This window comes from Meriones unguiculatus, chromosome 19 (assembly GCF_030254825.1).
Source record: "Meriones unguiculatus strain TT.TT164.6M chromosome 19, Bangor_MerUng_6.1, whole genome shotgun sequence".
Classification (NCBI taxonomy): domain Eukaryota; kingdom Metazoa; phylum Chordata; class Mammalia; order Rodentia; family Muridae; genus Meriones; species Meriones unguiculatus.
Window position 1 is genome coordinate 9761908 of NC_083366.1, and position 25923 is coordinate 9787830.

General features: G+C 38.4%; 1 protein-coding gene across 1 annotated transcript in view; it reads right to left on the reverse strand.

Annotated features, from left to right (window-relative positions):
* The window catches only part of Malrd1 (MAM and LDL receptor class A domain containing 1), a 744773-nt gene that overhangs the window by 14397 nt on the left and 704453 nt on the right, over positions 1-25923 (reverse strand). The gene's annotated exons all lie outside the window — the stretch shown is intronic.

Below are 25923 nucleotides of genomic sequence, written 5' to 3' on the forward strand. Positions count from 1 at the left end.
GAACATAGGAAGAATTAAGCAAAACTTTTAAAGAAATAGCAACTAACTATGTATTGTTTTCTCAAGGCTTGATGATGGAGCCAAGCTCAGTTCTTCTCTGTCTGTGTTATTCCTTCATTTCTACATACCACAACAGGTCAGCAAAGGCTAGGAACACTGGAGGAGGGTCTCTGGCACTCTGTTTTCAGATGCTGATTTCAGTGCCTTGAGATCTGGTTAATGCCCAGACTGGCACATTCTCACATATTTCTGTCTTTGTTTTGTAAATCTTGCTCTACCTAGGTGGGTTGGCTAATAAAAATCCTAAAGCCTGTGACTTGGCATAAGAAAGGCAGGCAGAGTTTAGCTTCCTGAGCTTGGGGCCATCACAAGAACAGGAAAAGAGGAAAAGGGACAGGTGATAGAGGAAGGAACAGAAGATAGAGAAAAAGGACATGGCCTGATGGAGCAGATCCAGCCCAGAAAGGATCACTTATTGGCAACTTGGGTAGTGTAGCTGAGAGATAGAGAAATGGCTTAGAAGGTTGATATCTGCCCAGCTCCAGTGTTTAAGCTTGTAAAATAAACCATAGTCCTTACGTGTCAATTATTATGGTAGCTAGCAAGGTAGAAGAAACCTGTTTATTGATTAGTATCTACATGGGAATGTAGCTCAGAGGTAGTGTTTTCCTAACAGGTTAAGGCTGAGCTATGTGCTCAGCCACTTTATATGTGTTTTTAATGTTCACTGAATATATTTTCCCTGCCCAGGAGAGATCTTTTCAGAAACATTTAATTTTCTTCAACAGTGTCCTATCATAATTTTTTCCCATCCCATGTTATTCTCTAAAAGGCCATGAAAAAATGGTGGGTTTTTGTTTGTTTGTTTGTTTTTGTTTTTTTACTATCCTGTTTTCTCACCTTGAGAGGTGGTGAGTGTTGTAGCTTTCATCTTGCTTGTTTGCTCATATTTCGGTAAGAGATTTAGCCCTTGAGATATTCAGTGATAGATAATCTATCTAGATCATCTTCTTAGAAACATTTATTTTACAACCAGCTCCTTAATTTTCGGCCTAAATTTTTGTTTCTCTGGATAGACTAATTTTAAATATAATTATCACATACGTAAAATTTTACACAATATTTTGTCATTTTTGTATGACATATTTAAAGCATCATGCAAAATATGTGCAGTGAAAGGACACCATATAAATACATAGACAGTGGGAGAGAATGGAGGGAACTGGAGGAAATAAAATAGCACATGGAAAAGATATCATGTATTTATTCAGTGTATGACAGAAGTGAGACATTAAGATGCTGGAAGTCAAATGTAAGCAGGACAGTCAATTACACAGGCCACACTTTCAAAGGGAAACAAATCAGGTACTCAGAAGCATGAGTGACATTTACTATGTGCAGCCTGCTACTGTCATCTAGCATAAATAAGTAACAAGTTCAGAACATTATTTTAAGAAGGCAGCAGGAGGTTTTGCACATTGCTTTAATGTCTTTCAAAATACAATATTGAATCTATTCCAAGATATGTTTTTGTAAAAAGCTAAGCAGAAAAGCAGCTGACAGAGAATGAGGAGAGGTTCTCCTGAGTCCTAGAGCTCAGAGAGAAAGAGAAAGTTAATTTGGGAGATTTTTATCTGTTCATGTTTACGATTTTTAAAAAGTTAGCATTGGGGGCTTGGGTAATGTCTCAGTGCTGTGCTTGCCACAAAGTATGAGGATCTGAGTTCAAATGTCCAGAATGCATGGAAAGCTGCAAGTGGTGCTTCCCTGCAGTGCTAGCACTCATACTATAAGATAGAAGAAGAGACAGAATACCTAGAGGCTGGAATAAGCCCTGGCCAGCAGCAAGAGACCCTGTCTCTAATTATTAGAAAGTGAAGACCATAGGCAAGGTTGTCCTCTGACTTCCAAATTCAGACCTTAGAATATGTGCACTTTCAAGGGAACATTCACACACATATCCGCACATTCAAAGATAAAACAAAGCCAAAGTCAAAAATGCAACACTAAATCTATTATAAGCATATGAAGATACAATAAAATTGCACAATACCCTAAGATAGAATTCAGTAGAGTTACTTCTTCTCACTGATTTACATAAGATCAAGTAACCTCAGATATGGTAATGAAAAGCTGAAAGAATTAGAAAGAGAATGAAATAATTCATTTCCATATGTTTCAAAATTGGTATCAAAATGGTAGTTTTATTTTTTAAAAGAAATAATCTGTGAAGGAAAGAAGAAAGTGAAAGGAGACGCTAGAGAAAGGGGAAGAAGGAAGAAGGTGAGAGCTGGAGAAAAGTGAAATTTCTTGGCAGAGAAGGAAAGGAAGAAGGGTAGTTTGAAAACACAAAGATAAGTGGGGGGAAATATCAATGAGCTAGAAGTTTTCATTTCCAAGTCCTTAAGAGCAAAATATTTGAGAGAAAATGCTCAGTGATCCAGATTTGCAAATGCAAGTAGAAATGCCACAAAATGGAGAGGAAAAGATTCATCACTTAGGGTCATGGAACCAAAAACACTGGAACACCAAATTTTGTTGAGCTCACTGAAATGAGATAGTAACTGTCATATTCCTCTCTTATTCTTTTCATGCAGGAAATAAATATGTTGACCACAAAACCTGTGACCACTTAAAAACAAGCTGGCCATGATGGAGCACTTGTATGGGAACATGCCCAGGAATATGGATGCAATTATAGGTATGAAGCTGACACGGATTCCTGTAACTCGACCTTGAGGAAGCAGAGCTGCCAGTGAGAGCCTGGTCATCACTGCTTCTTGAATGCAGTGTTAGCAAATTCACAGACACTTAACTTAAACCAGATGGAGGGCAGGGAATTTCCTATGGACAAGGATTTGAAAGCAGAACACGCACATATTTCCTGACCTAGTAAAATTACTAGAGGATAATATTTAGTTGGTAATTAGAAGGGAGGATGAAGATTTATGTGCAAAGAGGTCATGACAAGCTATCAAAAACATTAGCTGCAACCCCCACATCTAATACCCAAGGACCATGAAACTGTGACAGCATTGCACAGCCCTGCCAATACTTTAAAGAATATCTAGATGAATACAGCAGTATTTCTAAAGTATGGTCTATGGAATACTGTGTTTGAATACCCAAGGATCTGTCAGTTCAAAATTACTTCTATGTTAATGACGTAGGACAAGGGTAGCTCAGAATATTTTCTTATAATAGGCTCTTTATCATTTCTAAGTTCATTAATAGTAATAGAGAGGTGCCCCAATGAGAACTATGCACTACTTAGGGCCATGGTAGGGAAATGGACATTGGTTTCTGGTTGGTTTTGTTTGTTTGGTTATTTTTCCACCACAAGCAATAAGTTTTAAGAAGACTTCCTGATTTTGATGAAGCAGGAACCATTTTTAATCATATTAACTCTCAACTCTGAAGGACATGTCCTGCTATATTGTTGAACATATGTATAATAGCTACTTGGAGGGGAAATAAGCAAGTACAGAATACAGGCACATTTTACTTTTTCAGAAGGAATGCGGAGATTGAGTTACATGCTAAACTAACCACTTAGTTTCACAGAACAATGCTTCTCTTCAGAAAATTGACTGACAGAACAAAATATGACTATTCAGACTAGAGCAATTTGTCCTCATTTTTGTAAAAAAAATTTATGAAGTAAGACTCTTCATATCAAGTCCAATACATGAGTATATCTATTAATGTTATAAATATTGAAACATTCATAAAAATTAGAAATTTTGAAAAACTTGTTTCTTCCACAAGTACAACAGACTCTTGATACTTTGAAGAGTTCACTGTAGAGAATTTTTCTTTTATTACATAATAACCTGCGCTAACAGTTGGAGACTGCATCAAAATCACATATGATAAACAGCCTTCCTGAAATGTAAAATAGATCAGTGAACTTGTCCCATGACAGCTGTACTTACGTCTTACATCAACTTGATACAAGCTAGAGTTATTTGCAAGGAGTGAACCTCAGTTGAGAAAAATGTTCCCATAAGATCTAACTATGAGGTATTTTCTGAATTTTTAAATTAAGAAAAAATTATTACAGTTTATTCACTTTATATCCCAGCTGGAGCCACCTCCCTCATCCCCTCCCAATCCTGCTTTCCCTCCCTTTTCTCCTCCCATGACCCTTTCCCAGTCCACTGATAAGGTGGTACTCCCCCCTTCTGTCTGACCCTAGCCTATCAGGTCTCATCAGGACTGGCTATATTGTCCTACTCTGTGGCCTGGCAAGGCTGCTTCCCTCTCAGGAGAAGGTGCTCAATGAGCCAGCCACAGAGTTCATGTCAGAGACAGCCCTTGATCCCCTTACTAGGGACCCATTTGCACACTGAGCTGCCATGAGCTACATCTCTGCAGGGGTTCTAGGTTATCTCCATGGGTGGTACTGGGTTGGAGTATCAGTCTCACAAAAGACCCCTGGGCTCAGATTTTTTGGTTCTGTTGCTGTCTTTGTGGTGCTCCAGTCCCCTCTAGGTCTTTCTATCTCTCCCTTCTTCCATAAGATTCTCTGCACTCTGCCCAAAGTTTGGCTATGAGACTCAGCATCTGCTTTAATACCCTGCTGGGTAGAGTCTTTCAGAATCCCTCTGTAGTAGGCTCCTGTCTTGTTCCTTGTTTTACCCTCTTCTGATGTCTATTCCATTTGCCTTTTTGATTGAGGATTGATCATCTTACCCAGGATCCTCCTTTTTGCTTAGCTTCTCTAGGTATACAGATTTTAGTATAATTATCCTATATTATATGTCTAATATCCACTTAAAAGTAAGAATATAGCATGTGTGTCATTCTGCTTCTGGGATACCTCACTTAGGATGATATTTTCTAGTTCTCACTGTTTGCATACAAATTTCATGATTTCCTTGTTTTTTTAATTGCTGAGTAGTATTCCAGTGTGTGAATGTACCACAATTTCTGTATCCATTCCTCAATTGATGGGCATCTGGGTGGTTTCCAGATTCTGGCTATTACAAATAGAGCTGCTAAAAACATGGTTGAGCAAATGTCCTTGTTGTATACTTGAGCATAATTTGGATATATACCTAGGAGTGGTTTAGCTGGATCTTAAGGAAGCACTATTTCTAATTGTCTGAGAAAGTGCCAGATTGATTTCCAAAGTGGTTGTACAAGTTTACATTCCCACCAGCAGTGGAGGAAGGTTCCCCTTTTTCCACAACCTCTTCAGTATGTGTTGTCACTTGAGTTTTTGATACCAGAGAAGGTCCAGCCTATGTTTGGTGCTGTTGTCCCTGGGCTGGTGGTTTGGGGTTATATAAGAAAGCAGGCTTCGCAAATCCATGGGAGCAAGCCAGTAAGGAGCATCCCTCCATGGCCTCTGCATCAGCCTCTGCCTTCACAATCATGAGCTGTTTGACTTCCTGTCCTGACTTCCTTCAATGATGAACAGTGCTGTGGAAGTACAAGTTGAATAAATCCTTTCTATCCCAACTTGCCTTGGTCATGGTGTTCTGTTGCATCAATAGAAACATAATTAAGACAACAGCATATAAATTTTTACTGAGGTCTCTGACAGGGTAGGCTCCTGGGAGGAAATGATGGTGACTATACCTGAGACTGTTGGCAGCAGGGGACATAGAGACTGAAGTGGCCACCTACTAGCCAGGCAGGACTCCTTGTGGAGGGAGGGGAATATTAACCTACCCATAAAGCATTTTACCCAAAATTTACCCTGCCTCCAAAAAGTGCAGGAATAAAAAAGAAACAGGGATTGAGGGAAATGACCAACCACTGAATGGCCCAACAGCAGACCAACCCCATGGGAGAGAGCCAACCCCTTACACTATTAATGATACTCTGCTATGTTTATAGACAGAAGCTTAGAATAATTGTCCTCTGAGATGCTCCATGCAGCAGCAGATCAGAACAGATGCTGAGACTCACAGCCAAACATGGGATATAGCTTGGGGAGGCTTGTGAAATAGTGTGTGTGGTTTTTTTTTTGGGGGGGGGGGGGAATAAAAGGACCCACAGGGAACAAGAACTCCACAAGAACACCAGCATAGTCAACTAACACATGGAGGCTTACAGACTAAAGCACCAACCAAAGAGGACAGGACCTAGGCCCTTACATATATGTAACTGATGGGCAACTTGGTCTTCACGGGGTCGGTCCTCTAGTGAGTAGAGCAGGGGCTGTTTCTGACATGGACTCTGTTGCTTGATATTGGATCACTTTCCCCTAGTGAGTCTGCCTTGTCTGGCTCAGTGGAAGAGGTTGTGCTCAGTCCTGATGAAACTTGAAGTGCTGGGGTGGGGTAATATGGAGGGGAACTGCTCCCCTTTCTGAGAAGAAGGGGAGGGGAAAGCAGGAAAAGAGTGTTCCAGGAAGAGAGAAGGGAGGGGGCTATGGTAGGGACGTAAAGTGAATAAATAAATAAAAATAAAAATAAATTTTTACTGATGTTATTTCATATATCACAGTTTAAACTATTACAGTCTCAAGTCTGAGGGTAGTATAAAATTGTCCACAATTATCGTTATTAAAAATTAACATTGCTTTTCAATACAAACACACACACACACATACACACACACACACACATACACACCTGTATTTTCTTTTGATAATCATTTACTTAACAAATAAAGACTTTCATGTCAAAGTTTTAGGAATGGGAAGTTGAGATAAGATCTTACCCTGTAGCCCAGGCTGGCCTAGAACTTTCCATGTACCCCACCTGGCTTCAAACACAAGCTTCTGCCTTCCTCAGCCTCCTGAGTTCTATATTTCAAGTGTGAGATTATATGCTTAGCTCTTCAGTAGATTTTTGCTAGCTACATCTCCTGAGAATATTTTTTCTTATCTTTTTCATCTATGAATGTGATAATTTAAAGCTACACAGTGTTTAAAATTCAGTTCTCAAAAACAATGATTTTATTATATAGATTCATGCTATAATGAATATTTTAATGATATTTTTGGTAATATATAGCACATTATTAAAATAAATGAAATATAGTCTTAAATATTTATTAGTTTTAATTTCTAAGAAAATTTTGGTAGATATAAACCACATTAATAAAAGCTCTTGGGAGTCCTCAATAACATTTGAAAGAGAAAAAAAACCTATCTTAAAAATAAAAAAATAGGACTGAACAAAGGAGAAAAAGTTCATACATACTAAATCTTATTTCAAGGTGACAGGTGTGTATAAAGTTCAGAAGACACATCATGATGCTACTACCATGAGGGGAAGCTTAAATTATATTTTAAAATTCTTACTTGTCTTTGCTTTGGGTTCCTAAGTATGTTTCCCAGGGTAGTTTTGAACCGGAATTGGGTGATAGCTGTGGAAGTCTGAAAGTCTCCCACAGTGCTTCTTGTTTATGAGTTCCCCAGCTCCCCAGCTCCATGTAAGCATTCCAACAGCAGATAAGACCTCCTGTTTCCTGACTGACTTCTGCTTCCCTAGCGACTGACTTCTGTGATGTAGCCCTTATTGTGTCTTCTCAAGGTACCCGATAACTGTATGGCACTGTTTGGTTTACAGTGAGCAAGGAATCCCTTTCTCTCCAGGTTGTTTTCTGTGCCCTCCTCATTGGTCAGAAACGTTGTCAATTTCAAACTGACTGCTTCTCCTTACTTTATTTTGTATTCATTGTTTACCTACTATCAGGACTTATAGTAATTTCTCTTGGCATAAAATTGTTTTCCAACTGTATTGCTATGCATGAAATTTCACCTTAATTTCCCATTTGAATTCTCATATACATTAAGTCTCTGGGTGAAATGTTGCCTTGTTTGTGACTGCCATTAGTCATTACCTGGTATTTTTTTAATTGCTTAGGGAATGAAAAGACAACAACTTATGTAAGAATCTTTACAGAAAAATTGGACATTGTGACATTCGTTTACTTATATCCATTTTTCTCCAGCTTCAAGATTAACTTTCCATGGGCAGAGTGTATAGCCTTTTCAGTTGGTTAGAAAACAGTACATTAGCCAATTATCTTCGGTAAACTCAGGGAGCAGTTGACATGTAGCTTCTGTTTCATTAATCATTGTTTCATGATGAGATAATATAAAAATAACAGTAAATGTTTGGAGCTGTTAATGTGGCTTAGTGTTTAAAGCTATGGCCTTAACATGTAACACATGGGCACACATGCACAGAGAGACAGAGAGCGAGAGAGGAGAGGAGAAGAAATGTTTATAAATGTCACTTAAAAAGTATAAGAAAGCCCACTATTTAGTAAGCTAATTAAAGTATAACATTTTAAAAGAGATTGAACGGAATTACCTACACGGGTGGATAATGGTGTTCTTAGAAGACAAGTGTTACTAAATAAAAACTGCTGTGCAAGGCATTGGGTTTCTCCCTGCTTCTTATGGAGACCCAAGAGAGATCTCAAACCATCAGGGGTCTTGCTATTGCTCTTGGTTATGTTCTGTGACCACAGTGTAAGAGTCTATTGCTGAAGACAACACTGCAGCTGCAGGACATACAGAAATCAGTCTCAGACAACAGGGAGACTTCCTTCCTGGTAAATATCCTCCATGCTGCTGGGTGGTGCTGTGCAGGGTGCTAGAGGGGAAAACATACTGATTGTCTCAGAATTAGACCCTGCATGCTATAACAATGACTGTGTATAAGAATGACAAGGTGTGTCCACTGGTAGAACAGTGGCATGACTGTTCCGAGCCAACTAAGTGCTTTCTGAGTGGATGTGAGCCCTGCATTATAGCAGAGAATTTAACTCCTGGTTAACTGTAAAACAGGTTAAACAAACAAACAAACAAAAAAAACCCAACATAGTTAGAGAGGTCATAAACTCCAGACTAGAACTCACTTTCGTTAATTTACTTAAGGGTTATTGTTAAATTCTTTTCTAAATATTTATTTATTTATTTAATTTACATACATCAGGACTAAGCCTCTTTTTTTCAGTGGGCAGCAGTCAATACAGCAAAGCATGATTAGAGATTTTGCGTGCTCAGCTCTAATTGGGACATCTTCATCAAATTCATGCTCCCCGCCATGGCTCAGGGTGCATCACAAAGGAGGAAGTAGAAGAATGTAACAAGTAACAATCATAGAATGAAGACGTGTGCTATAAAATGCTCTCTTCTAGACATGGCATGGCTATCACATCACACAATAAGATCAGGATAGTCAAATTTCTTGGGTAAAAAGCAAAAAGTGGTGGACTTGCTTTGCAGGCACAGTATTTATGAGACAATATTGGCAGTTGGTAGCTGATGAAGAAGAGAAACTCATTCATTTTGAGGATGTAGCTCCTGTTAGGCTTTCATGGTTTCATTGATGATCCCTCCACCTCTGTACATATGGGAAACAGTAATTGGACATAGCGCTCTTTCAAGGGTCAAGAAGTTGGGAGGGGGGCCTGCTGGAGGAGATAGGAAATGGGAGAGTTGGAGAGGGAGAAATTGGGGTTGGATATGATCCTATATCACTATATACCTTAGGAACTTCTCAAGAATAAAGAAAAATATAATTAAAAACAAGAGACATTATTCAAGAAGAAAAGAAATAATCTCATTCTTCTCAATTTTCACTAACATTTTGTGTTTTAGCTTCATTTTTCTTTTTCTTTTTATTTCAATGCAGTTTATTCAGGAACCTTGAACAATCATCTGACCCTGGGGAAAGCCAGCCCACAGCTTAAATAGCCTCTGGGTAGCCAACCCCAGCGTGCCACGTGGGCAATGCAGATAGGTCCACATACACGGAAGCAAGCCAGATCCTCGGCCTTAGCCAAATGTGGAGTTGTTCGTGACAGAGAGCACTCACCATCGGGAAGGTGGAAGGCGGAAACCAGCTCCATCTTTAAGGCGCGGCATTACGCAGCTCTCTACAGTTCCCCCTTTTTGTTTTAGACGCATCAGGTTAGCTTCATTTTTCTAATGATCATTTGTCTTACAAAAGCATTAACCTATGATAGTTTAGAAATTAGAGCAAAATCCTAGCTATTCCCTCTGTACACAGTTGGAAGAGCTCTCTTTTACAGCACGTGTTATCAAATGTTCATAAGTGATCATTGTCATGGCAGATTTTTCAACCTTCACTCAATTCATTCTTGCTAGCCACTACTCCAGAAACAGTCTTCCCATCCTTTCTTCTTCTGTCATCTTTATGAGGACCATTTTTTTTTTATGGTCCTCTTTTGTCAGAATGAAGTATTCCTCTTTGTAAACTGCTAAATATGAAAACTTACTCTAATTTCTTTATTGAATTTTTTAGACTTATAGTTTGTTTGATTGAAAACTGATTACAATGTTGAAGTTAATTATCAGCCTCCATGATTTTCCTCAGCAATTACAGAGCACTTTCTTTCTTTGCAAAGCTTTCAGGCAATTAATTGCAAGTTGGCAACTGTATGCAAGAAATATATTGAAATAATTAGTTTAATTTCACTAAGAATTCTGGATATCCTCAAATTCCTTTAAACATATGCTATTTTGCACTTATTAATATATTTTGTTATAATGTCCCTGCATCTATAGCTAATTTCAGTTTATAACACTTTTTAGAAAACTACAAAGAGTAACAAAATAGCATTTATTTATAGTTATTTTTAATCTATTTCTTTTAAAGAAACATACAGAGGCATTCTAAATAGAGCAATACAAAATTAGAAATCTATGTAGATTGCTTTGAATTGATCTGTGCATGTTGAATTTCCAGTTAATTGCGGCCATTTCTTTTGCTATCTGGCCCAAGGATGCCTTACACTGACCATCTGAGTAACTTTTGTTATTAGACAGATTCTTTTTTCCTGAGATGCTCTCCCTTTGTCATCTCATGGATGTCCACCTGTGATGTCTCCTCCTCCCCAAATCCTTAGCCAGCATTCCTGTCATATTGCTGTCACCTTCAAAGCATCCTGCTTTCCTCTCTGTGCCGTTGGTATATATTTATTGTGGCACTGGGATCATTGGTCTACATACACCTCCCTCACTAGCCTGTAAAGCACCATTTACTTATTTAATTAGTGATGTATGTCGTGTTTGTGCATACTGTAGGCATGTTATGCATACTGTATGTGGTTTACATGCCTGTGTGTGTGAATGCAGGGGCTGTGAGAGGTTTTCAATATCTTCTATTGATCTCTCACTTTTTTTTTTTAATTTTTATTTTTAGGTAGGTCCTCTCACTGAATCAAAAGCTCACAGTTTTTGGCCAGGCTGTCTAACCAGTAAATTCCCTGGATCTGTTTCCACCAATATAAGGATTCTAAGTACAAGTTGCTAAGACTACATATTTTTAAGTGCTAAATATTTGGACTCATACCCTCATGCTTATGTAGCAGGTACTGCTGCCCATTTATCTACACAGTGTTAGGAGGTGGGTTTTTGTTGTCACTGCTGTTTTTCGTTTGTTTGTTTTTTGTTGGTTTTTTTTTGTTTTGAAAAAAAAAATGGCATTTATTTTCCACTTTATATCTCTTTTTATCTTCCCCAGTTTTGCAATAGCCAGTGATAATTAATTGAATTAATTAATTGAGTTACTGGAATGAATGATGAACATGACCAAAGAATTTTTTGACAGTAAAATAATTTTTGATAAAATAGACCTGAAATAAATGATCAAATAAAGAGTGTGAACTCAATTAAATGTGAATTATATCTTAAATATAGCACACTATACCTTAAAATAATGTAATAAATTAATTGGAGCATTCACATGCCTGACCCTATGTCATTTTTTCTGGCATGCTGGGTAAAACATCTGTTCCCTCTGCCCAGAGTTTGTACTGGAGATCATTCAGAAGCTGTGCACGAAACTCGAGTTAGGAGGAGTTTTTGTAGTCTCAGCTTGCAGTGTAATTAAGCACTCATTAGAGCCATGATAAATGGTTGCTAACAGTACATGAAAGAATCAATAAGAGTTATGATTTCATGATTTTTTCCCTCTAAAGATGAAAGTAAGCTGATTTCAGAAGGGCTGTTGTCATCCTATCCTTTGATTCATTAATATGATTAAAATTCTAACCCAGAAAACAGATTGATGATGTTATAGGGGTGTCTCCAAGGATTCTTCTCAAGAGAAATTATGTGAATGAAGTCTATTAAAAGGATAACAAAGCAGTTACTGAGGAAAACTTAAAAAGTCATCTCTTCTCAGGGGTATTTTCTGAGACTGATTCTCCAACCAAGGTGCATTCATGGATATAACCTAGAACCCCTGCTCAGATGTAGCCCATGGCAGCTCAGTCTTCAAGTGGGTTCCCTAGTAAGGGGAAGAGGGACTGTCTCTGACATAAACTCAGTGGCTGGCTCTTTGACCACCCCCATGAGGGAGGAGGAGCCTTTCCAGGACACAGAGGAGGACATTGCAGCCAGTCCTGGTGAGACCTGATAAGCTAGGGTTCGATGGAAGGGGAGGTGGACCTTCCTTATCTGTGGACTTGGAGAGGGATATGGGAGGAGATGAGATTGGGAGGGTGGGATTGGAGGGAATGAGGAAGGGGGCCACAGCTGGGATGCAAAGTGAATAAGATGTAATTAATGTAAAAAATATAAATTTAATTAAGAAAAAATTTATCCCCCTCCTATTCTCTGCTCTCTGGTGGCATAACTAAATCTGTTAGTATTCTGATGTCTCTTCTAGGGCACCTGGTACACTAACTACAGGTAATAGTAATGCTATATGCTCTACTTCTGACAGAGTCACTCATGTGCCCTTGCTGCCTTCCTGAGTTTTATCATTTAATAGGAGTGTTTCTGGTTCTTCTATAGTGCATTTGTCTCCCCCAATTGCCTGGTCAGGAGGAAACAAGTCCAACCTAGAAATATATCAGGCTGTAAGGCACCAGCTTTCTTATATGCATGATTTACAGTGAACAAAGGGAAGACAGTGAAAAGTTCTGAAAAATGAATCATGCCCAGGGACTACCTCTACCTAACAGAGATATTGGCAAACAGTAATAATCATGATTGGTTACCTTTAGCATGACTAATTGAAATATGGACCTGCCAATCAAAAAATGGCCTTGATATTTTTATCACAAACACTTATTTGTCTATCTGCAGTCATGCCCAGTGATAATACATTAATAACAAGTTTAGATACTTGATAATAATATACTAATATGTGTATACATTGTGAAGAATGGATTATTCTATACTGGCATCAGATTGATTTTATATGGGCAAATAATATCTTAAATCATCGGAGAATTGTTTAAAGAAATTTGAGATAGGGAGTAAAAATAGGAAGTCATTTTCAAATCATGTAAACATTCTATTTTGTTATATATATCTTACATTCTTGAAAAAACCTGATCATAAAATCTTTTAGAAATGACATTTCACTCTAAGATTTAAAAAAAAAAACAGAAATAATATTATTTTTATAAAGAGCAGTAGTAATTAAGTTGTCAAATGTCAGTGTAACTCCAGAGCAAAAATCTGTCATACATATGACCATCACATTAAATAGTTTAGTATGAGGACTGTACTAATTTTTAAATTAATTAATTTTGCCAACACATTAGATTGCTTTTCTGCCTTCTTAAAAGGTCAGGATCTGTGTTATTCAGTAACAAAAGTAACTCTTTTCATGGATTATAAACATTTGGACTTGTATTTCTTTGGACTCCTTACTTTAAAATTCTAATATTTGCAACCCTAATCAAGAATCGAATTTGAAGTCCACCACTAATATAGGAATTGCTATGTCAAAAGCCACACAGGGAAATATCATCTGGGCCTTTAGATGTCCTTTTGGTTTCCACAGAATAGAATGAAAGCCAGCCAAGTTTAAAGAAAATTATTCAGGAATACAAGGATATCCAAGCCTTTTTCAAACATCTGATGGAATTATTAGATGAATAAATTATAGGGAAAGTGTAGTATTTGCAATGTAAAATCTCCAGTAACCAAGGAGAAACAGGATGAAAAATTAGATTTAATAAACATTTGATCGGCCTAATCTCCTTGCCATTTGTTAAGCTTAGAGGAATAAATATCAGTATGTGTGGGAGGGGTTCAGCTATAATGATGGTTGGGATTTGTTACAGAAGATAGAAACAAGTCAATGAGCCAAGTAAAATAATTCTTGAGGACAAACAGTGCTTCCTTTATCCCATGGTATCCCGGGAATAATGGCAGAGGATACCACTTTTGGATTTGGCCTTGGTGAAAGTGTTCACTATTCATAATTTATTTTTACAGTTGAAAGAAGAATTAAATGAAGAGTTTTGGAAATTTGTTCTTTGTCTAAGCATTTCAGGAAATTTATTCTATCTCCATTTGAACAATAAGTCCTTCATGTTCGCCCACTATCCTGTAACATGTCTTATTTATCCCATAGAGCCCTGGTCATAAGACTTCAATGTGTGTCTGTTTGTTTGTTTGTTTGTTTGTTTGGTTAATTGGTTGGTTGGTTTTGGCTTTTTTGAGAGGGTTTTCTTATTTTGTTTTGTTTTTGGTAAGTCTTTATGTCCCAATTCTCTTTGTAGACAAATGTTAATCCAGCAACATGGGTACTCTGGCAAGGGATCACATTTAAAACCTTCTACATCTATGTCATCTGGCTGGACTGTTGACATGCTCTGGATTACAGCATGATCTGGCTGGAATACAGACATACCCTTATTACGCAGCTTTAATCCCAAACAAGGATGTCAGATTAGTTTATAGAAGGAAACAGCCATGTTTGAAATTGACATCTAATTGGAGGGCAGACAAAGTGACAGATCAGAAAAATTTGACAGAAAGACAGAGATAGGATACACCCAATTCTCATGAGAGTAGCACAGGAAAGAGAGGGTATGAAAGAGCAGTGCAGGAAGAGAAAGACGTAGTCAGATTAGTGTAGTGTGTGACAGTTTTACCTGAACAGTTTTACACACAAGTAGCAGGGAGGATGAGCCAGAGAGGGGGAAGAGAAGGAGCCAGAAGATTAGTACTTATTGCTAGTTAGTTTAAGGCCAAGCAAAGCAATTCAGTCAGAAGCCGAGAGAAACCAGTTTGAATCAGACAGCTTGGAGAGGAACCAGCCAGTGAGAGTTCAAAAAGAGCTAGAAAGGAGAAAATAAAAATAACATTTATACATCTTTTTGAAAAAATGTGTCCTAACCAATTTAGAAATATTTATTTTGGTTTAAGCAAGATCCAAAACAATTAGTCATTATTTTCCCTGCTACCACCACCTCCCCTGCTGCCAGAGCTTTGTCAAGGAAACAGAATGAAAATACTTGAGGTCTATATAAGATAGGATAAACGCTGAAATCTGCACACCCAAAGAAGATAAAAAAGAAAGAAGACCCCGGGTGAGATGATCAACCCTCACTCAGAAAGACAAATGGGATGGACATTGAATGTAGGAGAAAACAAGTATCAGAACAGGAGCCTATCACTGAGGGCCTCTGAAAGCCCTACCTAGCAGTGTATCAAAGCAGATACTGAAACTCATAACCAAACCTTCAGCAGAGTGCAGGGAATCATATGAAAGAAGGGGAGTTAGTATGACTTGGAGAGGACAGGAGCACCACAAGGACCAAATATATCTGGGCACAGGGGTCTTTTGTGAGACTGTATCTCCAACCAAGGACCATGAATGGATACAACCTAGAACCCCTGCTCGAATGTAGCGCATGGTAGCTCAGTATCCAAGTGGGTTCCCTAGTAAGTGTAACAGGGACTATTTCTGACATGAACTCAATGGCTGGCTCTTTGACACCTCCCTCCCCCCGAGGGAGGAGCAGCCCTCCTAGGCCACAGAGGAGGACATTGCAGCCAGTCCTGAATATACCTGATAAGCTAGGGTCAGAAGAAAGGGGAGGAGGTCCTTCCCTGTTAATGGACTTAGAAACAGTTAGGTAGGAGACGAGGGAGGGAGAGTGGGTTTGGGAGGGAATGAGGGAGTGGGATACAGTGGGGAAATAAAATTAAAAAAAAATAATTGAGGTCTAGATATTTGTGACTATCAGCTAGTTACAAGGCAAAATTTATGCCATGCAGGAAACTGTGCCAGGTACATTAGTTAATCTTAATCTATACATTAGATTACTTTTTGATTTTTTTTTAACAGAGCATAGTTATTTCAGGGACTCACAAAGTAAAGTTAAAAGTAGGACAATACTGTGCCAAATAAAAGTCACCTTTAGAGTTGAAAGGCTTAATGCAGTTAAATGACAACCAGGGAATACCTAGGCCCCCAAAGAGCTAAGCTTAATATCTAATTTAAACCAGGCAATTTTAAAGTGGGAAGAAAAATTTAAAATGATTGAATTTATAGTTTCCCACTTTGTCACTGTTATAACACCAGTGATATGAAAGATTAATTTAGTGACACAAACATTGTAACTATGTGATTCCATTTCATACTGAAGTATAATAGAAAATGTAAATTGAATATTAAATCTATGAGCTTATGAATATTTTTGCTCAAGATGACTAAGTAAAAACATTATTAACTCTAATAGAAAAACATTATAAAAATTATGCATCTGTAGCCTATATTTGAGCATATTTTTTACATGGTAGGATAGTCCAGTTGCTTGATTTCTTCCTGGTTTAGGGATGGTCTCATTAGCAACGATCAGCTGTGCTGTCCCCTGAGGCTGTTACTCTGCAATCTGCCCTAATTCTACCCCACCTCCCGTACTAGATAAACCCTCCCTCTGTCTCACCTGAACTCTGAAGCAGGTTCCCATTCTTAGGCTGCCAGTCTTCTTCTTAATTTCTTCCCATCTAGTCTTACACTGTTCTTTCGTTAATATAGACATGATCCGTGCATTCATTTACTTAACACTTTCCTGAATCGGATGAGGTAAAATCCTAGTGGGAAATGGCTGCAGTACTCAAATTGGAAAAAGAAATTTACTTGGGAAAATGTCGCTTACACAATGGTCTCACCAGAATACAGAGAAACTGCGAGGAATGGATAGTTCAGGATGCTGAGGTAGGAATATTAGGCCTATTGTCATTTAAGCAAAAAGGAGAAATAATAAAGTGTTATTGGAAGTCAGACACAGCAGTGGTGTTAAATGCTGGGTGTGGTGAGGTCTACCTATAGACCTATCAGACTACAAATACCTACGCCTCCTTTCTTACCTCCCCTCAAATACCATCAATTAACTACATTCAGTATAATTGCAGGTGACATAGGCTCTTTAGTGAACTCTATCAAGTTTGGCCTCTAAATCAAAGTGACAAAAGAAAACAACAACAAAAAAAAATCCACTCCGTTTGGCGGTAGAAAGTGGACTTTTTAGGAATAACAGAAGACAGCATTTTTTTTTTTTTGTTTCCTTTTAAGGACAAAGTAAACTGAACTCTTTTGTTCAAGCCCTTTAACCTTCCACATACATTTTTAAAGAGCGATTTCTTCAGTTACCTTCCCATATGCAACAATCCATTGTGCCAATTTTGAGCCCACAACTTTCCATATTTTTCTTTCTTTATTTTGAACTCAATGTGATTTCTTCTTCCTTCAGATTTCAATGCAAATGCTGCCTCCTCTTTATAGCCCTGTCATGCCTTTAGTTGCCAGCTCCACAGATTGCACCATCTTCAAGTAATACATCAAAATGCCTCGAGTATCTCTCGGTCTCTACTGTAAATAGGGTAGAATATAATTTCTTTCTTTTGAGGCATCTGGTTTAGATTTTTTCTAACATCATGTAAGAAAAAAGAAAGTTGGAGATAAAATTAAGAAAAAAGTATCAAGGGACAGAGCACTTAACTATTTCTTTAAATAGGGAGAAGGAAAGAGAAAAGGGAGGCTAGGAAAACATTTACAGCCCAATCCTATTTTTCAAGACTCTGTTCTCCATTGGAAAATTAATTTTGAGTAGGCTTGTCAAGAGTGACTGGGACATGCATGGGGGACTGAGATTTGGCATTTGTCCCCCAACCTCCGGATGTGAGAATGGGCTCTGTTCTTACGGGTGAAGTGGATGGGCGTTGGAGAGTACAAATGTTCCCTCAGCCTTATGACCAACCTCGTCCACTGTGCTAGTGCATTCTGGCAGCTGAGGATAAATACTCATTAGTGGGACTGGCACAGACTCACAAGCGACTCTAGCAGCCAATAAGTGAAGTTTGGGGTTTTGCCTAGAATAAGTATTCATTTCTGGATTTCGGTTAGGTCTATCAGGGAATCTCAAACTTGAACAGCAGCTACATTTCTGCATTCAAAGACTCACATTAGGAGACATAGCGTTTGTGCTGGGAATGGGTATGACAAAGAAAGTTTAATATAATAGAAATCGATAATTACTTTGTAGCCTGTGCCACTCATTCTAGATTCTCAAAGAACTATAAGTATCATTGATGGGCAAATACAGTCGGTCCAGGATTGGGGATCATGAAAATTCCTGTTTTTTTTTTCTTATATAAAATATAAACAGGCTTAATTATAGTCGCCATTCTTTCTCTTCATTCACTCTTACAGGGTTTGGTTTGCATCCTATCATTACACTCAACAGAGCCAAACAAGTGTACTTCATGGTTGTGCTATCTCTCCAGCCCTATAAACATGCATTTGGGTTATGAGACTTGTCAAGACCATGTTCTTAAGAGCAACATTACTCCTATTCAATGGTCATTCTGCAGTTGTTCATGCTGTTATTTGCTGAATATTTTACTTTCTGTAATTTACACGCTGAAGCTGAAGTTGTCCTTATAGTGATCGGATTAGAAAGTAATTTGGTTTATGTAAGGTTTTAAGAATTGAACCTCCTTAAATTAAGGGATTAGAGTTCTTTTAAAAGAGGAAGAGGCACTTGACTGTCTAAAGATAGTCATACGAGGACACAGGAAGTTGGTAGACAACTGCAAGGAAGACAGACTAGGTCTCACAGAAATCTACTGTACTTTCATCTTGGATACTAAGCCTCCAGTTTTAGTTAATTATAATACTATAAAAATTTAGAAATATTTCATATCTAAACATTTGTAGCAATTTTCATGGACTTATTTCCTTCCATAAGTAAATAAAATGTTTTCTTATTTTAAATTTTTTTTATTAAAATAACATAATATTTCTGACATATAGGCCATGAGATGGGATAATAAACTATTATTGTTTTTTTACCTAATTTTCCCCAAGCAAAGATAATACAGTCTAAAATAGAAAAAGATGGGGTATAACCTGGCTATAGCTAAAGAAAGGACCAATGGTCTATTATGTACTTGTACCTTTTGATCTTGATCTATTGGTACAGATTTGATACTATTTTCTTTTACTGTGAACCACTTTAACATTATTCCAGGAGTCAGTTCTCTCCTCCCACCCTGTACTTGGGGATCAAATTCAAGCCATCAGGTTTCTGAGGCAAGTAATTTTACCTGCTGAGACATTTCACCAGCCTGTATGAAAAATGATTGTAGGCCTGGTGTGACTACTGTCTTTCCTATTCTCACCACCATGGGGCCATCATTGCTGTCTGTGGAATGCGTGTTTTACTGGTATGCCCCAAGTCTCACCCATGTGGGATTTGACCAGACTTGGGAGCCTGACTCAGGATGGCTAATCAGAAGTTTTTCATTTGGAATAACATTTCATTTGGAATGTACCTTTTATGAGGAAAAAAGACTCATCTTTTTACGTCTATGGGGAGAAAACAAATAGATAGCATTCATCCTCTAAAGAACAGTTTGTCATTGGACAGAGAATAGAAGAAACGTATCTACAGAGAATCACAAAGCTGGCAAGAACAAAGAGGCAGAAATGAAAGGCACTGAGTTCCACTTGCCCCGTCTTGCTGAGGCTCCACCTCATTTGTTTTTATCCTTGAGCTCTCGCAAACACCCTGTGTCTTGTATTAACTCTTCATTTTGATTAAGATAGCTGGGTCTGCTTTCTTTTCCCTGCAGTCAAAGGGACAAGTAGATAATATAAAGGTCATGGAAACTATAAAAACCTCAAGGAAATGAAATCTCTAACAGCAACTTTGCCATTTTCCTGTCCTTAGCATTGTCTGAGTCCCGAGTCTCCACATTCTATTTTTAAAAAAATTAATTAAATTTTTTTTCAGGTTACTGAAGGGTCTCTTAAGCCACAGATTCTTTTTACAACATTTAATAAAAATCTTAAGTCAAGGCTTTCTTGTAGAGGGTGATACTTTCTTGCTTAAATGAATTTTTGTGTATTTTGGATTTTGGCATTATTTTCAAGTAAGCCATTGTTATTTTACTTAATCATCTCCTGGCTAAATATTTCATATAACTTTAGGGCAAAAGTAAATTGTTGTGAAATTCCATAGTAATATTTTTGTTTGATTGGCTCTAAGTATTTTTTTTTGTGATGGTTCCACTCAATACAGCATAACTAATCATATATTGGCACATATTAGGTATCAGTTATGCAGGAAATTTTACATGCTGTGACATAAAGACTTGGACTATAATATGGAAATCGCTGTTACAAAGCCATATAATGAGTTCTATAATAGCACTGCTGAGAAGAGTATTTTAATTAACTAATATTGACAGGATGGAAGGACATATTTGAATGATATCAGAACCAAATAGGAGTGAGTAGCTTATCTCTGCCACTGGCCTAAAACTCACCATGTGGACTAGGATGACTAGACAGTGAGCTGAGGGGTCTTCCTGGCTCCAATTCTTCAGCTTAGGATTGCACTGACTGTTTATCACACTGGAGTTTTTAATATGAGTTCTGGGAATCAAGCTCAGGGGCTCAAGCTTGTGTGGTGAACATGCTTCTGAGTGAGCTATATCTTCACTCTTCAGCACACTCTTAATGTTTTCACTTAGTTTCTATATTTTTTATTTTTGTAAGCTTAATACATAAAATATTAGACATTATAGCGGTTCCTTAAAAATAATTCCATGAAGCTCTGAGGTTATGTCTCAGTTGGTAAAGTGCCTGACATACAAGCATAAAAAACTGTTCACATCCCTTATACTCACATGAAAAATGAATGGAAGACAGATGGATTCTTCTCAATCATTGGCTTGCCACCCTATCTGAATTGATAAGATCCAGGATTAAGTGAGATACCATGTCTAAAAGGATAAGATATGTTATGGAACAGGTCTTAACTCCAATCAGAAAACAATCAGATCATGGGAGTATTCATCCAATGATCATATGTTAATGGGATGGCTTTTATTGCAACTTGAATGGTTCATGAATATTTTTCTTCCCTATTAGTCTTGTGCTTCACACCTTCTGGCACTATGAAAAGCAGCCAGCCAGTAAGGATGAAGCCCAGGGCAGTTACAGCTTGATTTATTTATTTCCTATGGCTAAAGTACATATATGGCATCTTCAACAATAAAACCTTACTAACAAATTCTGGTGGGTAATCAAGACCAGTTACAATAGCTTGTATTATATAGGGGTTCATTGAGATTCCATTGACCAGCAACTTAAGGGAGGCAACCCAAACCTAGAAATGTGCTTTTGTTTTCTGATAGCCTATGATATCAGGGACAGGCACTGTCAAACCCATGTATGGTAATTAAGACAGAACACTGTTAAATGGGCCCAAACCCTTGGCTGTGTAGGTTATAGGCTCTAGAGGAAAATCTACTATTGTTCTGTTAATGGGACATAGTATTAAACTTCCCTAAATACTAAATAATCATCTTTTAACCCATAGATTCATTAGACTCTCAGTACTTATTAGAGAAATTTCTTTTGTATTAGATGGTGATTAATACAGAGAGACATGCAACTGGTAAAAGTGTAGAGAATAAGAGACAATGGATTACCCAGTTGGTCATCTATATCACATTTTTCCCCAAAAGATTCAGATGTCATCCTGGAAGAGGGTTACTGAAAGACTGAAAAAGCTAGAGGTCCTAGGTGAGTGCTATGAATGTCTTCTTCAGACAGGGCATATCCTTGCACACACAAGCCTGTAGCAGCTGTGAGTGACAAGACCAGACCTGCGTAAAATCAAGAGAGCAAAAAGCTCAGCATGGGTGAAAAGGGATTGCTAAGGGCACTGTCCTTCCACTCACCGAAGAACTGCTGGCCATGAGTACCACTTTAGGAATGAGTTTGTCTTCCATGGATGCTGTTCCTGGTAGGCTGCCCATATCCCAGGGGATGGCTGTACACCACACTAACACTGACAGCACTGAGTGAATTCAGTGGATGTTAAGAACAATATGTGAAGTTGCAATTGAAACATGATGCTGCTGTACAATAGGAGTCGAAAGGAAGGGAGTGGGAGGTGGGTTTGATTAAAAAAACATTAAATTTATATATAAAATTTTCAAACAATAAATTTTAAAATAAGGCGCAGAGTCATCAATGAGGGCAACTGTAGTAGACCTCTGACCTCCCTACACATGTGCCCACATATCACATATCCAAGGCACACCTGCATACACATATGACCAGACACATACAATCACCCTACACTCATGTGAGCATATACAGACAGCACACACAAATAATAATTTCAAGAGATATCAAATATGTCAAACCGGTGAAAATTATAGAAGTTTTAAGATCATCTGACTTAAGTAAAAGGAGAGGCATACCTACTGAGTGAGTAAGGGAGAAAATAGAGGAGAAAGTGAGTGGAGGAGAGAGGAAATGAGTGGGGAAGAAAGGTTAGTAGCAAAGAGAGGAAGGGAGAGAAACATGAAGGGAGAAAAAAGGGAGGGAGAGAAGAGGGGAAACACTGATAAAGATGTATCACACACCCCCTGCTCATCGCAAATATTTTAAAAAACCTCTGTGGGGGTTGGAGGCTCCATTTTCAGGTTACCCTTCTTTTACTCCCTCAGGGGAGGCCATTTTCTTTCCTGAGAAACCTCTAGTAGAAGATGTCAGTAGTTCCTCAGATTCAATCAGGTTTGGGTTAGACTGATTCCTTTATAATTTTACATGTGTCAGGGGTGAGGGAGCCTGTGGGCCGAGGAAAACTTGAAGGGGTCAGCTCTCTCCCTTTCTCATGTAGATTCCTGGGATCACACTCAGGTCATCAATCTTGGCAGCAAGTGCATCTCCTCATGAGCCATCTCAGGGGACTAGAGCTGCCTCCTTAGAGGATTTTCTCCATTCAGGGAGTAAGACCTCCCCTGGCGTCACTGTGGGCTGTGAATTGGGTGGATGAGCAGATGGATAACAAACTGAGACTACTGCCTTGAATGGATTTGGATTTGGTGGCAATATAGACTAACAACCTTTGACGTAAAGTTTGGGAATTAGAAATAGAAAACAGCAAGACAAGGAAGAGAAAAAAACACTGGAAAAAACACAAAAGGGTCTGTTTGAAGGTAGCATGGCAGTGTAGCTACTCCAACATCCTTGATCAAAGAGTGGCCCTGCTCTCTCAGGGATGGTCATTGTGTTCAAGCCAGTGTCCACCCTCTGGCAGGATGTGCATGGAGCTCTGAGGGAAGAAGGACAGCCCTACTCTGCCATCTAAATGTGCTGAAATACAGAAAAGTGGAAGGCCTGAAATTTATTGAAAGCTGTGAAGGCTCAAAATAAGTGAAGGCTCAAAAAGACAAATGTCATATGTCCTTTCTCATATGAGGACCCCAACTTCTAATTTTCACATGTGTTTTATTTATATAGGAGTCAGTTTGTGTAGTCACCACAAAACCAGAAACCAGAAAGGGGTTCATGCCTATAAGAAGGGGAAAATGAGGCTTTCAAGGACAAGTGGAGAGACAGGACACATATGACCTGAAAATGGGAGGGAAAACTTTGGGGTAGGAAGGGTTTAAGCAGGGCCAGGGGGAAAGGGGGTTAAGAAAGAGTGAGGGCCAGCATCAACTATGAAACTTTGAAACTGATTTGAAAAAATACCACACACACACACAGGAGTTAGGGAAGGGCTAAAACCTAGAATGTGCAAAGTGCAAAGTCCACTGTGTCACAAAGAAAGCCACAAGAAAAAAAGAAAGAAAGAAAGAAAGAAAGAAAGAAAGAAAGAAAGAAAGAAAGAAAGAAAGAAAGAACACAGTGAGAATACCTTGAATGTGCTCTTCCGTTCTACTTGGCAAACTTTGCTGTATCTTTCACCTTCACCATAGGCTATTGACTGCCTTCCTCCTCAGCCCACTTCTCAGAGCTTGGCCTATCATCACACATCACGGCCATAACTTTGAGTCCACTTTCACTTTTTAACACTTCATCAAATCCTCTTTGAAGCCCACAGCAACCACCATTTCTCCCTCCCCTTTCCTTGCTGCAGCCTTAGCAACTGACCCATGCTTCCACTTAGGGCAGGAGGATGGTGATCCTGGGGTCTGGATCTGAAACATCAGCATCCTCTTTTGTTAGGTTTGCTTTCATGTTGTAGGCAGACCAAGGAACTGATCACCCTGTGGGAGGTGGGGGCGCTCTGCTAACTGACTGCTGATTGCAACTGTTATTTTGGTTTCTGCTTGTTTGTTTGTGGATTTTTATCTGGTTATGGCCTCCATGATGATAATATTTGGATTTCATCTGCATGCAGAAATGAATATTTAGTGATTCCATTTAAATATTAAATACCTTTTAAAAACAGAGAAAAAATTAAAACAAGTTGGATCAGAAAACAGAAGTCGATTTAACAAAGGTTGGGGGTGAAGAGCAAAAGAAAGGGGGTGCGCAACTTTTGTCATCTACACACATTTATACACCTGCATGCACATCTGCACATGTCCACTTGAACACGCACACACCACAAATAACCAAGAACTAGAAAAGACCCATGATATTACACTGTGGCATAGGGCTCCCAAAATTTACCTGCAACAGCCTAGAAACTCTGTCTCAGTTTACAGCCTGTCGGCCTGTGCTGTGGATTTAGGATTCAAGGGTGTTCCTTCAACTCTGACTTGAAATTCCAGTCTGCCAGCCGGCGCTACCGGTTTCTAGTTTGCCAGACCTGACACACCCTCATCTCCACCACACCCTACACACGGACACACTGGAAGCTCTCAACTCATATATATGCATATATATGTATGTATATACGTATGCATACATATATATGTATTTATTCACACGTATATACACATATACACATACATGTAAGTATATGTGTGTATATATGTATGTACATAGATGTATAGATCTATACATATACATAGATCTATATACATGTACATAGATCTTTACATATGTACATTTTGGTTGTGTCTATATGTGTATATGCGTATATATGTATGTATACATACATATGTATAGATCTATGCATATACATATGTGTACACATGCATATATGGGTATATCTATACATATATGTATACATACATATATACACATATACACATATAGACACAACCAATGTTTCACTTGAGGTTTATGAGTCTGTTTCTTCATTTACATTATAAGCTCTTTTAATTCTAAACTGCTTCTCATTCAAATCTGTCTACAAATACTGCCTGGTAGTAGTTTAAGAACATAGAAAACAATTGAAAAATTATGTCATGAATATAAACTGTGGGTGCGAATAGAGTTAAAATGTGTTTTTATTAGTGAATGCCATCGTTTTGTGACTGATTCACCTTAATGCATGATTTGAAGATGGATATTTGCTAACTTATGTGATTAGTGTTGGAGATCTGAGAGGATTTCCTCAAGCAAGACATGGGAATAATACAGAGAAAGTGGCTTGTCATCAATAGCTCTGGGACATATTGCCGTGATGGGAAGAGGTGGGTGTGTTGGAAACTCACAGGGTTCTTAGTAGCTCTGTACTCTGTGAGAGGCTCTAAGTTATCCATGGAGCCAGCCCTTTGTGTCTGGCAGATCTTAGCTTCTGTGTGTGTGCTGCGTGGGGGATGGGAGTATTGGCTGGAACACAAATGCTGAGAGGCCATCCTCTGTGTGGAAGCTAGAAAAGGGTTTCCCTACAGATCTGAGGCCATTTCTGGACACCACAAGATACAATATAACCAGATCTTTTGATGCTGAATGATGCTCCATTTTCTTTATCATAAGTAAAAAGCACATTTTTCATTAGAAAGTAGTGATTGTTTCTGTCCAG